This window comes from Pelodiscus sinensis, chromosome 29 (assembly GCF_049634645.1).
Source record: "Pelodiscus sinensis isolate JC-2024 chromosome 29, ASM4963464v1, whole genome shotgun sequence".
NCBI classification, from domain to species: Eukaryota; Metazoa; Chordata; order Testudines; family Trionychidae; genus Pelodiscus; species Pelodiscus sinensis.
In genome coordinates, this window is record NC_134739.1 from 2011807 (window position 1) to 2025587 (window position 13781).

Consider the following 13781-nt stretch of genomic DNA (forward strand, 5'->3'; position numbering starts at 1 on the left):
TGCTCCAGCCCCGGGCTGCTGGCCCGGCTGGCACTCGCTACCCATCCAATCTCTGGCAACAGCTGGGGCGTTCATAAGCAGAGCCAGATGTTCAGTGAACCACTCCCACCATCTGCCCTGCACCGGCCTCTCCCCTCGTTGATACGCGCCAGGTGCCAGGAGCCGAGGACCAAGCCTCCCGGCGCTGGCCAGAGCCACGTTACGGTTGGTATCAGGGAGCCCCCACGTGGACCAGCGCCCCACCACGCCAGGCACTGCACAGACCTAGAACAGAGCAGGCCCCGTTTCAGGCTGGATCCCGTGGGCACGTGGGTGGAGCTCCGTGGACGTATCCATCCCAGGGCAGGAAGGGTGATCGCTGGCCGCCCCATCGCAAGCCAGAGAACTTCCCAAGTCCCAGTCATCTGAGAAACACCCCGCCTTGCTTTTCCAACACCCAGTGCTGGACAGTCCCTCCCTCCACTGGGGAACCGGTGCCAGTCCTTAAACACCCCCCCGGGCAGACCCGGCGCCCTTTGCCAGCTGCAGCCTGGGGCCCCGGGACCACGGGAGCCCCCTCTGCTTGAAGGGATTCATTCCCCAGGTAGGTTCTTACACACGGTGACCGCGTCGCCTGGCGCCTGCTCTCTGGACCACGAGACCCCGGCTTGGCCGGGCCTGGTCTGGGTCAGCTGGCCCGGGCTGTGAGGCTAAGACCCGCACGGCAGCTCTACAAGCTACAGCCCTTGCCCTGGGCCCCTCAGGCACTGGCCCCAGCCCACACCCCTCTGCTTCCGTTAACCCCACAGCTGGAGTCCCCGAGCCGGCCAGCTGCCCCAAGCCAGGCCGGGGTGGGGGTGGGGTTAACCACTCTGCAGATTACCATCCATGGCAGGTTTTCTATCCCTTTCGTCATTCTCCTGGCTCCCCCCTCCCGCTGGCACTGGGGCTGTCCAGGAAGTTACCTGGGAAGCTTGTCAGTGAGCGCGGGCGGCCCGAGATCTTGTTTCAAACTCTCTGGAGCTTGCTTGGGCCCCTGCCCACCCAGTGCTTTCTGCGGGCATGGCTGGGCGAAGGGACGGCCGTTAGCAGCCACGCCCCCCCTTGCGCCAAGCTCTGCATGGCTGGGAGGCCCAGCTCCGGTTCCGCTGCATGGCAGCAAAGGCCATCGGCTTCTGGCTCCAGGAACCACTAAGACCAGATCAGCGCAGGGCCCTTGAAGAGCCTCCACCCACCCTTTGCATTGTGACCTCGGTCCCCCTGCCCCACGTCATTTCCGCTGCCTGCCCTCCCGCAGGCCACCTGTCCACCGTGCGAGTCCTGCCCCACCTCTCCTTTCCCAGGCTTCAGTGCTGCCTCCGCACCCCCATCCTATCCGCTCCAGCAGCGGTCGATGGCCGTTTTCCCGACAAAACTTGTGTTACGTCCACGCTGCAAGCGCATTCTTCCGGCGGGAAATCGAAAGGACAGAGGGCTTGCTGCGCAATTGCTAATCCTCGTTTTGCAAAAGAGCTCTTGCACGAGACGGCGTGTGTGGGCGGGGAAGAGGGAGTTCTTTCGGAAGAAGAGGGAAGAGGAAAAAGCACAGGTACCCTGGTGGCCGTGCTGTCCACAGCAATCACTGCTTACATGCGAGAGAGCATCCAGGCAGTCTGGGCGCTCTCTTTCAAAAAAGTGCATCGCTTTTTCGTGGATGCTCTCTTGCGCAAGAAGCCTGTAGTCTAGACATAGCCTCAGAGAGGCCCCCAGGCTTGGGGTAAAGACTTCACGTGATGGAGGCTCCACATCTCTAGCGAAACTTTCCCTCTCAAAACTCCCCTTCTGTAGCTGGCCTGCGGCAGCGAGGCAAAGCCATCAGCGTTAACCCCGCCCCGACTCTCCTGGGACAGTTCTCCCCACGGCTCCCTTCACAAGGTGCACTGAGCGCGCTCCTGACAAATTAATTCAAAGCACTGTGGAGCTGCTTGGATCCCCTGGTTCTGTTCTTTAGGGGCCAGATCAGCTGGTACGAACCGGGAAAGCTCACGTCCAGCTCAGGCGGCTCGGGGTTGTTTCGCTGAGGATAAGTAAATGTTCGTGGGTGCCTAAATGACTTAGGAAGTCAATGGAACTCAGGCTCCTAAACCATGTAGGTGGCTTTGAAAATGTTGTCTCAAGCCACTTTGGGTACGTCTACACTAGCCCCCTAGATCGATCTAGGGAGGCTAATAAGGGCGACTGAAATTGCAAATCAAGCCCGGGATTTAAATATCCCATGCTTTATTTGCATGTTCCCAGCTGGTCGCTATTTTAGAAACTGACTAGCCCAAAGTAACTGCCCATGTCTACACACGGCAGTGAAACGGGATTCTGATTTAAAGCCCTAACTTGAATTAGCTGGTATTCCTCCTGCAATGAGCGGGAAAAATGCAAATCAAGCGCCCGCATTAGCCTCCCTAGATCGAACTAGGGGCTAGTGTAGACGTACCCTTACAGATGCACCAGGATCACTGCAGACAGGGAGTGGGGGGGGGGGGGGGGGGTAAGAATCAGTCACACGCACGAGTTACTGGTTTTCAGTAAACTCAGCACTGCATCAAGTGTGGTGAACCCTGCGCCCCTGCACTCCAGCACTGGACAAGGAACGGGATTTTCTCTGGAGTGGTCACAGTGCCATTCCCCCACGTTTGGGCCCGTTGCCACGGCACCACCCCACTGTGACAGCGGGGCAGCTGGGCCCAAGCCAAGCAGTGCCGTGACCCGGTCCTTGCTCCACGGCCTCTCAGCTTGCACCCAGGTTTGCATGGGCGAGAAAACCCAAACCAGGTCCCGTGAATCTGGGCCCTCGGTACCTGCCACGTTCACACCGGTGTGAATCCGGCCCTGGGTGCGGGGCCGCAGGGTTCAGTTCTCCCCTGGGTGCGGGAAGGGGTTTGAGCACAGCTCTCCCCCTTGCAAGCGGCACCGAGGCCCGGGCAGAGCCGCGGTGGGTTTCTCTCACTCTCCCCGGCACGTTTTGTAAACAGTTAGCCCCTGGTGCAGAACCTGAGCTTGGCTCTCTGCCCGTTAGGTCCGGTGGGACCCAGCAGGCCAAGAGCCACTGCCCTGCCCGGGCTAGCTGCTAGCTGGGCTCTTCCGGAGCAGCCGTGAACTGCCACCACATGGCCACGGTCACTTCCCTTTCACGGGTCAGGGGGACGGACTCGAGGGGGCAGCGTGTCCAGTAACCCCAGAGCCTCCCTGACAGGGGCTGGCCCGGCCTGTTCTTACACCCCCTGGGGACGGGGACTCCCCGGGTGCCTGTGTGGGCTCTTGCCTACCCTCAGCATCACGTTTTTCTAATCTCGCCTACATCCAGTTCCCCTCAGCACCGTCTCCCTGGTGCTGCCTGTTCCCCTCCCCACCGCTGCTGCCTCTCAGAGGCGGTGAGGGGCTAGGAGAAGCTGCCGCGATGGACGGGGGCTGCTGGACCCAGTGCGAGCCGAGACCCAGCAGTTCCAGCTCTGGTCCGGGGCCGGCGCAGCTCTGGCTCTTACCACATTTACCATGTAGCGCTGCGGTGGCCCCGGCGCTGTCCCAGCTCGAGCCGACTCCGGGCCCTACCCCCACTGCGGCTCTGCAGTTTAAATGTGGTAGGAGCTGAGCTGCCTGCGCACTTGGGCCCTGCTCCATTTACACTGCAGAGCTTGCTAACTCACTGGCCACTGACTGTAGCACCACCGAGCAAGACAGGCGATGAGTCATTATGCAAAGGGATCTCTCAACCAGTCTGACCAGCTAACCCCCATGGAGAGGAACAAAGGAAGGTGGATGCTGCCCTGGCTGGGGGCAGGGCTGGAGGAGGGTGAGTTAGTTTCTGTCTGGGAGCATGGAGGAAGCAGCCTCAGCAACTGGCTGGGGGGTTTAGAAGACAAGACCCCCCCCCATATCAAGGGGGGCTGAGGCATCCTAGGCCTACCCTGTAACCTGATGACATCTGAGCTGCCTGCGCACTTGGGCCCTGCTCCATTTACACTGCAGAGCCACAGCGGGGTGGCTCCGGGACCAGCATGAGCCCGGACAAAGCGCCTTCTCTTATCGACTAATCGTGTAGTCGATACAAACTGTATTGGCCACGTGATTAGTCAATTGTCTGACTCTTACCATCCTCGACAACAACAAGTACGATGCATTTTCCTTCCCTTCTACAACCCTGCTACCCCGTGGCCTTCCCCCCGTGCAGCTTGTAGCACCAGGGTTACTCACCACGTCAGCCCACTTCAACCCAGTAGTGAAGACAGAAATGCATGGCTGTGAGCTCGGGGGCAGGGACTGTGTTTGTACAGCGCCTAGCGCAGGGCGACCCTCGAGCACGAGTGGGGCTCTTTGAGCTGCCATGATACACGTAACCAACGATCTCACTCGTGCAAGTGAGCATCGCCCGCGGTGCTTCATGAAGAGGTGCCCGAGCCGCCAGCACCGCCCCTCCGAAGGCTCCTGCCAGGAGGGGGCCAGGGCTGGAGGCAGGGCAGAGCCCCCGGCTCTCCCCGCTGCACAGCACTACAGCTAGGCTGGCAGCTGCTCCCAGGGCAGTCGCTGCCGCTGCCCAGAACACCAGAAGATTTGAATTTCCTTATTTCACCAGCCTGCCCACATCTGCCAATGACCCGAGTGAGCCGAGGGATCGTTAACCCTCAAGGCCTCACAAAGCCAGCCGGGGATTTCCCGAGCGCGTTCCTGTTGCCAGATCATAGGCTCATAGGGCTGGGAGGGACCGCGAGAGGTCACCGAGCGCAGGCCCTGCCCTCCCGGCAGGCCCCAGGATTATCCAGACCATCCCTGGCATGTGCCTAGCCTGGTCCTACAGCGCCAGTGATGGGCACTCCACAACCTCCCGAGTGACAGGCTGGAAGTTTCTTCTACCGGTAAATCTGAGCCGCTCTTGCTGCAGTCTAGGCCCATCGCTTCCGGTCCTGTCTCAGAGGTGAAGGAGAATCGTTCTTCTCTCTCCTCCTTGTACAAGTTGGACCCTCCTGGTCCAGCATCCTTGGGACCTGCCTGGTTCCGAAGGGGGGAGTTTGCTGGACAGGTGTCAGTTCTGCCCTTCTGCTGACTGTCCAGGCTCTCCCGAGATCCATCAGCAGATCCAGCTGGGCTCCCTCCCGCCCCCCACCACTGGGCCCCTGGCTCTATGGCCAGCCCCAAGACTGCCCGGCTCTCCCTGTCCCAAAGCTACTGGGACTTCCACTACCTTGTGTGCCATAGTGTTGGTACCGTGCTGGCTGCTGGGCTTGGCTGTGGGTGACCCCCACTGGCTGCTGGCTGCAGCATGGCCCAGCAGAGTAGCTGATGGGACAGGGAGGTGACCTGTCCGACCAGTTACCTCCCAGGGAGAGGAACAAAGGGAGGTGGGATGCCGCCTCTGGCTGGGGGCAGGGCTGGAAGGGAGTGGGAGTTTCTGTGTGGGAAGCAGGGGAGAAGGAGCTAGGGAGGGGCTGGGATTGTAGGGCCCAGCCACCCCCCATCTCAAGGGGCACTGAGGCCCAGTTCCTGTACCCAGATTACATCTGTGCTGGGCTGTATCCTGGAGAAGCAATAACCCCCCTCTATTCTACCACCTGGGGGAGTCGGTTCATGCCCTACGGGGGTGCAGGAGGCAGGGGACCCCGACGCGCCCCACACCTCGGAGCTGGAGCTGCCCCGGGCTACAGGCTCTGCCGCTTCAGGGCTGCTGGGGCAGTAGGACTGTGCTACCCCAGGGAGGGTGGGGCTGCCATTTCTAGGGGGTTGCTGGGGCCCAGCCTTACTGACATCTAGCTATCCCCATCTACCGCTTCCCCCTCGCCACAGCTCACTGCTCTGTCTCAGGTGTAGCAAAGCTCCCGCCCCCGGGGCCCGCGCGTCCTGGCACATTTTAGTGCGTCTCAGGCTCGCAGTGACCCTCCCACCATGTCCCGTCTCCTGCAGAGCCCAGGGTCCCCCTTCACGAGCCGTTTTCATCCCCTTCCCTGGTCCCGGGCTCCCCTGCTCCCCGTGGCAGCCCACCAGGCCTGGGGAGGGTTGGGGGAACCTGTTCCACCCACTGACTCCAGGTTCCGGCCCAGGGCCCGAGGTAGCAGCTACCAATGTGGGGCTCTTGCCCTTATCCCCACAGAGTAGCAGCCTCTCCCTGGGCCACTGCCCCCTCCCCCCAGGACCTTCCCCCAGCTCCTTGGTGAAACCTCTCCCACTTGCAGCCTTCCGTTCTCCTCCAGCAAACCCTGCAGCCCACGGCCTCGCTCTGCCCCTCCGGTCGGATCTTCACAAATCCATGCCCACCGTCTCCTGCCGGGTGCGTCTACACTGCAAGCTCCTTTCGCAAAAGCTCGTTTCGAAATAGAGTGTCCACACTGCAGGGCAGGCTCCAAATGAGTCCGAGGCTGGGTCCCCTAGTGTGGACGCGCTCCCTCCATTTCGAGCCCAGGGGGCACTGGGGAGGAATAACTTTACTATGGCCTGGGGAGGGGCTATTTCGACACAGCAGCAGTGGAGCGTCCACACACCCTCTTCCAAAAGAGCTTTTTCGTTCCTCGCGGGATGGGGGTTACCGCTGGCATAAAAAGCCGCCCGTCACTTCGACTTTGGGTGTGTCTAGACTACAGGGTTTTGTCAACAAAAGTCCACTTTTGTTGACAAAACTATACCTGCGTCTACACTGCCGCTGAGGTCTGTCAGCAGAACGTTGACAGAACTCGGCAGTTTTGTCGATGTCTGTAAACCTCATTCTACAAGGAATAACGCCTTTTGTCCACAGAGTTCTGTCGCCAGAAGGCGTTATTGCGTGTGCTCTGTCCTTTGCGTCTACACTCTCATGTTGACAAAGCGGCTTGCTTTGTTGACAGAACTGGATGCAGTCTAGACGCTCTTTGTCGACAGAAGCTTTGTCGACAGTATCTGTCAACAAAACTTCTGTTGACAAAAGCCTGTAGTCTAGACGTACCCTTTCTGTCAAAAGAACACAGCTGAGGTGAGGGAGCTAGTACTGTTATTCCGGAAACACAGGATTTTTCTATCTGCTTCCCAAGATCCATAAACCTGGACACCCCGGACGCCCCATCATCTCTGGTATTGGCACACTCACTACTGGTCTATCCAGCTATGTAGACTCTCTCCTCAAACCCTACGCAACCAACACCCCCAGCTATCTCCGAGACACTACTGACTTCCTAAGGAAACTACAAAACATCGATAACCTCCCCAATAACACCATCCTTGCCACCATGGATGTAGAAGCTCTATACACCAATATCCCACATGAAGACGGATTACAAGCTATTAGAAACACTATCCCAGAGGACACCACTGCCAACCTGATAGCAGACCTATGTAACTTTGTTCTCACCCACAGTTATTTCCAGTTTGAGAACAACTTATACCTCCAGATCAGCGGCACAGCCATGGGTACACGCATGGCCCCACAGTATGCTAACATCTTTATGGCTGACCTAGAACAACGTTTCCTCAACTCCCGCCCCCTTTTACCCCTTCTCTACTTTCGCTACATCGATGACATCTTTATGATCTGGACGCATGGTGTGACGTAGTGGGGGGGGGGGAACTTGCTAACTCACTGGCCACTGTCTGTAGCACCACCGAGCAAGACAGGCGATGAGTCATTATGCAAAGGGATCTCTCAACCAGTCTGACCAGCTAACCCCCATGGAGAGGAATAAAGGAAGGTGGATGCTGCCCTGGCTGGGGGGCAGGGCTGGAGGAGAGTTAGTTTCTGTCTGGGAGCATGGAGGAAGCAGCCTCAGCAACTGGCTGGGGGGTTTAGAAGCCGAGACCCCGCCCCCATATCAAGGGGGGCTGAGGCATCCTAGGCCTACCCTGTAACCTGATGACATCTGTGCTGGGCTGTATCCTGGAGAGGCAATAAACCACCCCTATTCTACCGGCTGGTGGAGTCTGTTCGTGCCATTACGGGGGTGCAGGAGGCGGGGGACCCCAACGCGCCGTCACACATGGCCAAGAAACACTGGAGACATTCCACAGAGATTTCAACAACCTACACCCCACCATTAACCTCAGCCTGGACCATTCCACACGAGAGATCCATTTCCTGGACACCACAGTACAAATCAACAATGGAAAATTAGACACCACTGTCACATTACCGAATTGGAGGGAAGCAGCCAGATCGCTGCTGCACCCCTAGGTGGGGGTGTTGGCCCCAGAAATCTGTATGAAAGGGAGCCATGTGGGGTATTGAATGGGAGCTTGTTGTTTTCTGATCCTGTGTACACTGTTTATGTGAGTATATAATGTCTGTGTGTGTAGATCTGTAATCTGTGTGGAAACTGAAGATTTCCCTGCATGTGTTAAGCATTGGGCAGGGCCGAGCCTGTGGAGCCTGTGGACATGCTAATTACCTGTGGAACAATGGTTCTCAATGGGCCAAAGACACACCCAAAGAATGGGGGCTGTCCTGAGAGCAGCCAGCAGGGAAGACAGAGAGGCTGAGGACCAGGTGACCTGCTACATACTAGAAGAGGAGGAAGGAGTATAAAGAGGCCATGTGGTCGATGCCATTTTGTTCTCAGCTCAGCACTTCATCCCAGAGGCAGCACTGCAGGGATTGAAGAGCCCGGAAGACCTGTGAACCCATCCTGATCGTAGGATGTGCAATAAGAACTTTTAAACCAGCAGCTGCAACATCTCTGCTAGAGCCTGCATCGAGAACTGGGAGATTCGGTGCATGTAACGTACTGTACTTTAATAACCTTACTCTCAGGCTTTTCTTTCTTGTAATAATAAACCTTTAGATATAGATTCTAAAGGATTGGCCCAGCGTGATTTGTGGGTAAGGTCCAGAGGGTAAATTGACCAGGGATCTGTGGCTGGTTTCTTGGAACCGGACAGAACTTGTTCGGGGTAGGTGGGATTGGGTGCTAGGACCCCCCACCTGCGTATGAGGCCCGGGGCCATCTGGGGCACGGATATTGCTGGGGTGTCGGAGGGGTTTTGCTCGGGAGGCTTCAAGCAGGTTGCTGAAGCGCTCTGTGAGACTGGTTTTTGGCCTGTGTGGAGAGGTCGCCAGTCGGGGGCTGTAAGGAGCCCCGGATTTGAGCAATTCGCCCTGAGCGGACGCACTCAGCTGTGCCCAGACACGGCCCGGTCCGTCACAACCACCCTCTACAGAAAACCCACTGACTCATACAGTTACCTACATGCTTCCAGCTCCCATCCAGCACACACCATACGATCCATCATCTATAGCCAAGCCCTTTGATACAACCGCATCTGCTCTAATCCCACTGACAGAGACCAGAAACTTCAGTGTCTCTACCAAACATTTATAAACCTCAACTACCCACCCGGAGAAATAAAAAAGCAAATTGAAAGAGCCAAACGAATACCTAGAAACCATCTACTTCAAGACAGACCCAAGAAAACCAACAATAGAACACCACTCGTCATCACCTACAGCCCCCAACTTAAACCCACCCAACGCATTATCAATAAACTACAGCCTATACTGGAACAGGACACTAAACTCCAAGAAGCTCTGGGAGACAGACCCATAGTCTCCTATAGACAACCACCTAACCTCAAGATGATTCTTACCAACAACCACAGGACATACCACACTAATACCAACCCTGGTACCTTCCCTTGCAACAAACCCCGTTGCCAGCTTTGTCCACATATTCACTCTGCTGACACCATTATTGGGCCTAACCAAGTGAGTTATAAGATCCAGAACACATATTCCTGCGCATCCAGAAATATAATCTATGCCATCATGTGCCGAAAGTGTCCGTCTGCTATGTACATTGGACAAACATCTCAGACACTTTGCCAAAGAATCAATACCCACAAAACAGACATTAGACAGGATCACAAAGAAAAAACAGTTGCTTGTCATTTCAACCAGAAAGGACACTGTCTCAATGACCTAATCACATGCATCCTACTTCAGAAGACTTTCAAATCTGCACTTGAAAGGGAATCTTCTGAACTGGCATTCATGCTAAAATTCGACACTCTCCGCCGGGGGCTGAACAAAGACCCCAACTACCTTACCCATTACAAAGATAGCTTCCCCAGTTATCACCTCTAATACCATTAACTCACAGACATCTCCCCTTCCCCACCTCTAATATCATTAACTCACAGGCATTCACCTTCCTTTCCCTCCCCCCGCATCCCCTCTCTGTTCTGAAATGTGATTTGACCTTTTCATATGTGTTCATTTTTTTAAATTGTATCCTTTGGTATACAGGCAGTCCCCCGGGTTACGTACAAGATAGGGACTGTAGGTTTGTTCTTAAGTTGAATTTGTATGTAAGTCGGAACTGGCGTCCAGATTCAGCCGCTGTTGAAACTGACCACCAGTTCTGACTTACATACAGAATCAACTTAAGAACCCCAGGCGTCCCCAAGTCATCTGCTGCTGAAACTGATCAGCAGCTGATTCCAGGAAGCCCGGGCCAGAGCAACTCTGCCTCAGGCTTCCTGTAGTCAGCCGCTGGTCAGTTTCAGCAGCAGCTGACTTGGGGACGCCTGGGGCAGAGCAGCTGGGGTGCTGCTGGGTTGCTCCAGTAGCGTCGCTCCTCGGCGCTACTGGAGCAACCCAGCAGCACCCCATCTGCTCTGCCCCAGGCGTCCTGATTCAGCCGCTGCTGAAACTGACCAGCAGTGGCTGAATCAGGACACCTGGGGCAGAGCAGCTGGGGTGCTGCCGGGTTGGTCCAGTAGCGCCCAGAGCGGCGCTGCGGGAGCAACTGGCAGCGCCCCAGCTGCTCTGCCACAGGCGTCTGGAGAAAAGCCTAGTCTGCTGGGGGGGGGCATACTAGCTGCACCCCCCCCCCCACCCCAGCAGACCAGGAAGACGCGGGCGGCAGACCGAGACGCACCGCGGTCCCGCCGCCTGGGTCCTCCGCGGCTTTGCTCCCAGTCTTCCTGGTCTGCTGGAGACCAGCAGACCAGGGAGACGGGGAGCAAAGCCTCTGAGGACGCCAGCAGCGGGACAGCCGCGGGGCGTCTGGGGTGTCCCGCTGCCGGCTTCCCCGAGGCTTTGCAAAGCCTCGGGAAAGCCGGCAGCAGAGCAGCCCAGGCACACCTGGGCTGCCTGCTGCCCGAGCCCCCCCGCGGCTTTGCAAAGCCTCAGGGAAGCCGGCAGCGGAGCAGCCCAGGCACACCTGGGCTGCCTGCTGCCCGAGCCCCTCTACGGCTTTGCTCCGCGTCTTCCTGGTCTGCAGACCAGGGAGACGCGGAGAAAGCCCCGGAGTACACGGGCGGCAGGACTGCGAGGTCCCGCAGTCCGTGTCCTCCGGGGCGAGCCCCGTTCGTAACTGCGGATCTGACGTAAGTCGGGGACTGCCTGTATATGGTTGTGACTATTTTCTTCCACTATTTGATCTGAGGAAGTGGGTCTGGCCCACGAAAGCTCATCATCTAATAAACCATCTTGTTAGTGCTACATAGTCCTGTATTTTGTTCCGGAAACACAGGCTGTGTCTAGACTGCATCCCTTATTCCTCATATGGGATCTTTCGGAAAAGGCTTTATTTTCCGAAAGATCCCCATCTAGACTGGCACTTTTTGCTGGCAAAGCTCCGAGCCAGAAAAAAGCGGCAGCCATGTTTATGCAAATGAAGCGGGGGGGATTTAAATCCCCCGCGGCATTTGCAATTGTGATGTGTCTAATTTGCATCCCTTTTCCGGAAAAGGGATGCAGTCTAGACACAGCCTAACTGTCTTCCAAATACTTGCAGACAGATTCATTAATTATTTGGTCCAATATTAGCCCTGGCACAGAAGTGAAGCTGATGGTCTGTAATTCCCTGGGTTGTCCTATTTCCCTTTTTATAGAAGGGCACTGACTTGCTCTTTTGCAGTCCTCTGGCCTCTCCCCTCTTCCATGACTTTTCAGAGATGACAGCTAATGGCTCAGGTATCTGCTCAGACAGCTCCTTGAGTATTCTGGTTACATTTCATCAGACCCTGGTCACTTGAAGACATCTCACTTGTTCTTTCCCTATTTTAACTTCTGAGCCTACCTCATTTTCTCTGGCATTCACTACGTTAGGCGTCTAGTCACCACAATCTCCTTTGTGAAAACCAAACGAAGTCATTAAGCATCCCAGCCATTTACACATTCCCTGTTATTATCCCTCCCCCCCCTCTCCCGAGTAACATCTTCCCATATCTTTGTCTTCCTCTTGCTGCTAACGCATTTGTAGAATGCTTTCTTGTTACGCTTGATATCTTTAGCTAGTTTGAGCTCATTTTGTGCCTGGACTTTTCTAATTTTGTTCTTGTATCATTTATTTATATTCATCCTTGTAATCTGACCTGGTTTCCACTTTTGTTGGACTCTTTTTTGATTTTCAGATCACAAAAGATCTCCTGGGTAAGCCAGGGTGGTCTCTTGCCAGACGTCTGGTCTTTCCTACACACTGGACCAGTTTGCTCTTGGGCCTCTTTGAAAACCTGCCGACCGTCTTCACTTCTTTTTCCTGAGGCTTGCTTCCCATGGGCCGTGCACACCAACTCCCTTAGCTTGCTAAAGTCTGCCCTCTTGAAATCCACCATCTTTACTAGGGGTGTGAACATGTATCCCTGTACGGGGGGGGCCCTTTTTTGGGTCAGGGGCCGCTGACCCACAGGAAGATCAGTTGGGGGCTGCACACGCCTGAGAAGGGGAAACCCCTCCCTGCCGTGGCCCCCGACTGAGAAGGAGAAAACCCCTCCCCACCTCCTCTCGCACACCAGAGCCTGGGGGCACCGCCTAGTAGACATTGTACACTCCAGCCCCACGGGGAGGGGCAGTGGGGGGACTGGAGCACTAGCTCAGGCTCCCCAATGTTGGGGGCCCCCCCGAGCCTTGGGAGCTGGATCCAGGCAAGCTGGGAGCCGCATCTGGCCCCCAGGGCTGAGGTTCCCCCGTGTACATGGTTAACCAATGAGCCTGATACAGAAGCAACAGCGCGGGGCGGGGGGGGGGGGGCAAGCTCCGGGTCCCACTGAGCTGCCTGCCTCCCGGTTTGGCCCCCGCACTGCCTCCCACAGAGACAGCAGCGCGGGGAGGAGGGCAGGTGGGAGCTGGTCTGCCCCCCTCCCCCGCATGTCAACGTGTAACCGGTGAAAACGTTGGTGGTTACACGTTTACAAAACCAAACGTTTCACCGACCGTCGGCTTCATCCTGCCGCCGCCTTAGAATCGGTCCCTCGGTGACCTCGTCATCCCTGCCAGCCACGCTCCAGTGCTCGGCCTGCCGCCACGGGAAGGCGCTAGGGACGGGTAAGCGGCCGCCTTGCTCCCAGCTGGCTCTGCAGGCCCAGTGTGAGCAGCCAGAGCGGTTCCCTGGCCAGGCCGGCACTGGCTCTTCCCCTGGAGGCACAGAGCAGGTGCCTGGAACAGCTCGGCCGCCTTTGCCAAATGTACAGCCCCAGGCGCCTGCAGCGAGCCCCCCCCCCGAGCTGCCGCCTTCCCAGCCAAGGGATGAATAGCCAACAGCAGCGGTCCCCTCCCACCGGCAGCCCTGGAAAGGGTTAAAGGCAAAGGCTGACGGTGCCCAGAGGGGAGTTTACTCCTCCCCCAGCGGCCAGGCCTGGGACAGCGGGGGACCAAGGGGGCCCAGCGGTTCAAAGGAGCTAGGGCTCCCAGCTGCTGCCGCTGCTCCTGCAGCTTTAAATCGCCGCAGAGGGGCGCGCTCCACAGAGGCAGCAGGCAGGAGCCTGTGGTGGACCCGGGCGGGCAGGGCCCTGAGACAGGAGCCAGCTCAGGGCTGGATGCCCGGTCATTCCGGGGAGAGGTTTACCAGCTAGCACAGGGTGTGCTCATGCCCTTCTGCAAC

The 13781-nt window shown here is 57.1% G+C and overlaps 1 protein-coding gene across 2 annotated transcripts in view; it reads right to left on the minus strand.

Moving 5' to 3' along the window:
- Nucleotides 1-13781, minus strand: part of SCN4A (sodium voltage-gated channel alpha subunit 4) — a 174108-nt gene that overhangs the window by 108862 nt on the left and 51465 nt on the right. The gene's annotated exons all lie outside the window — the stretch shown is intronic.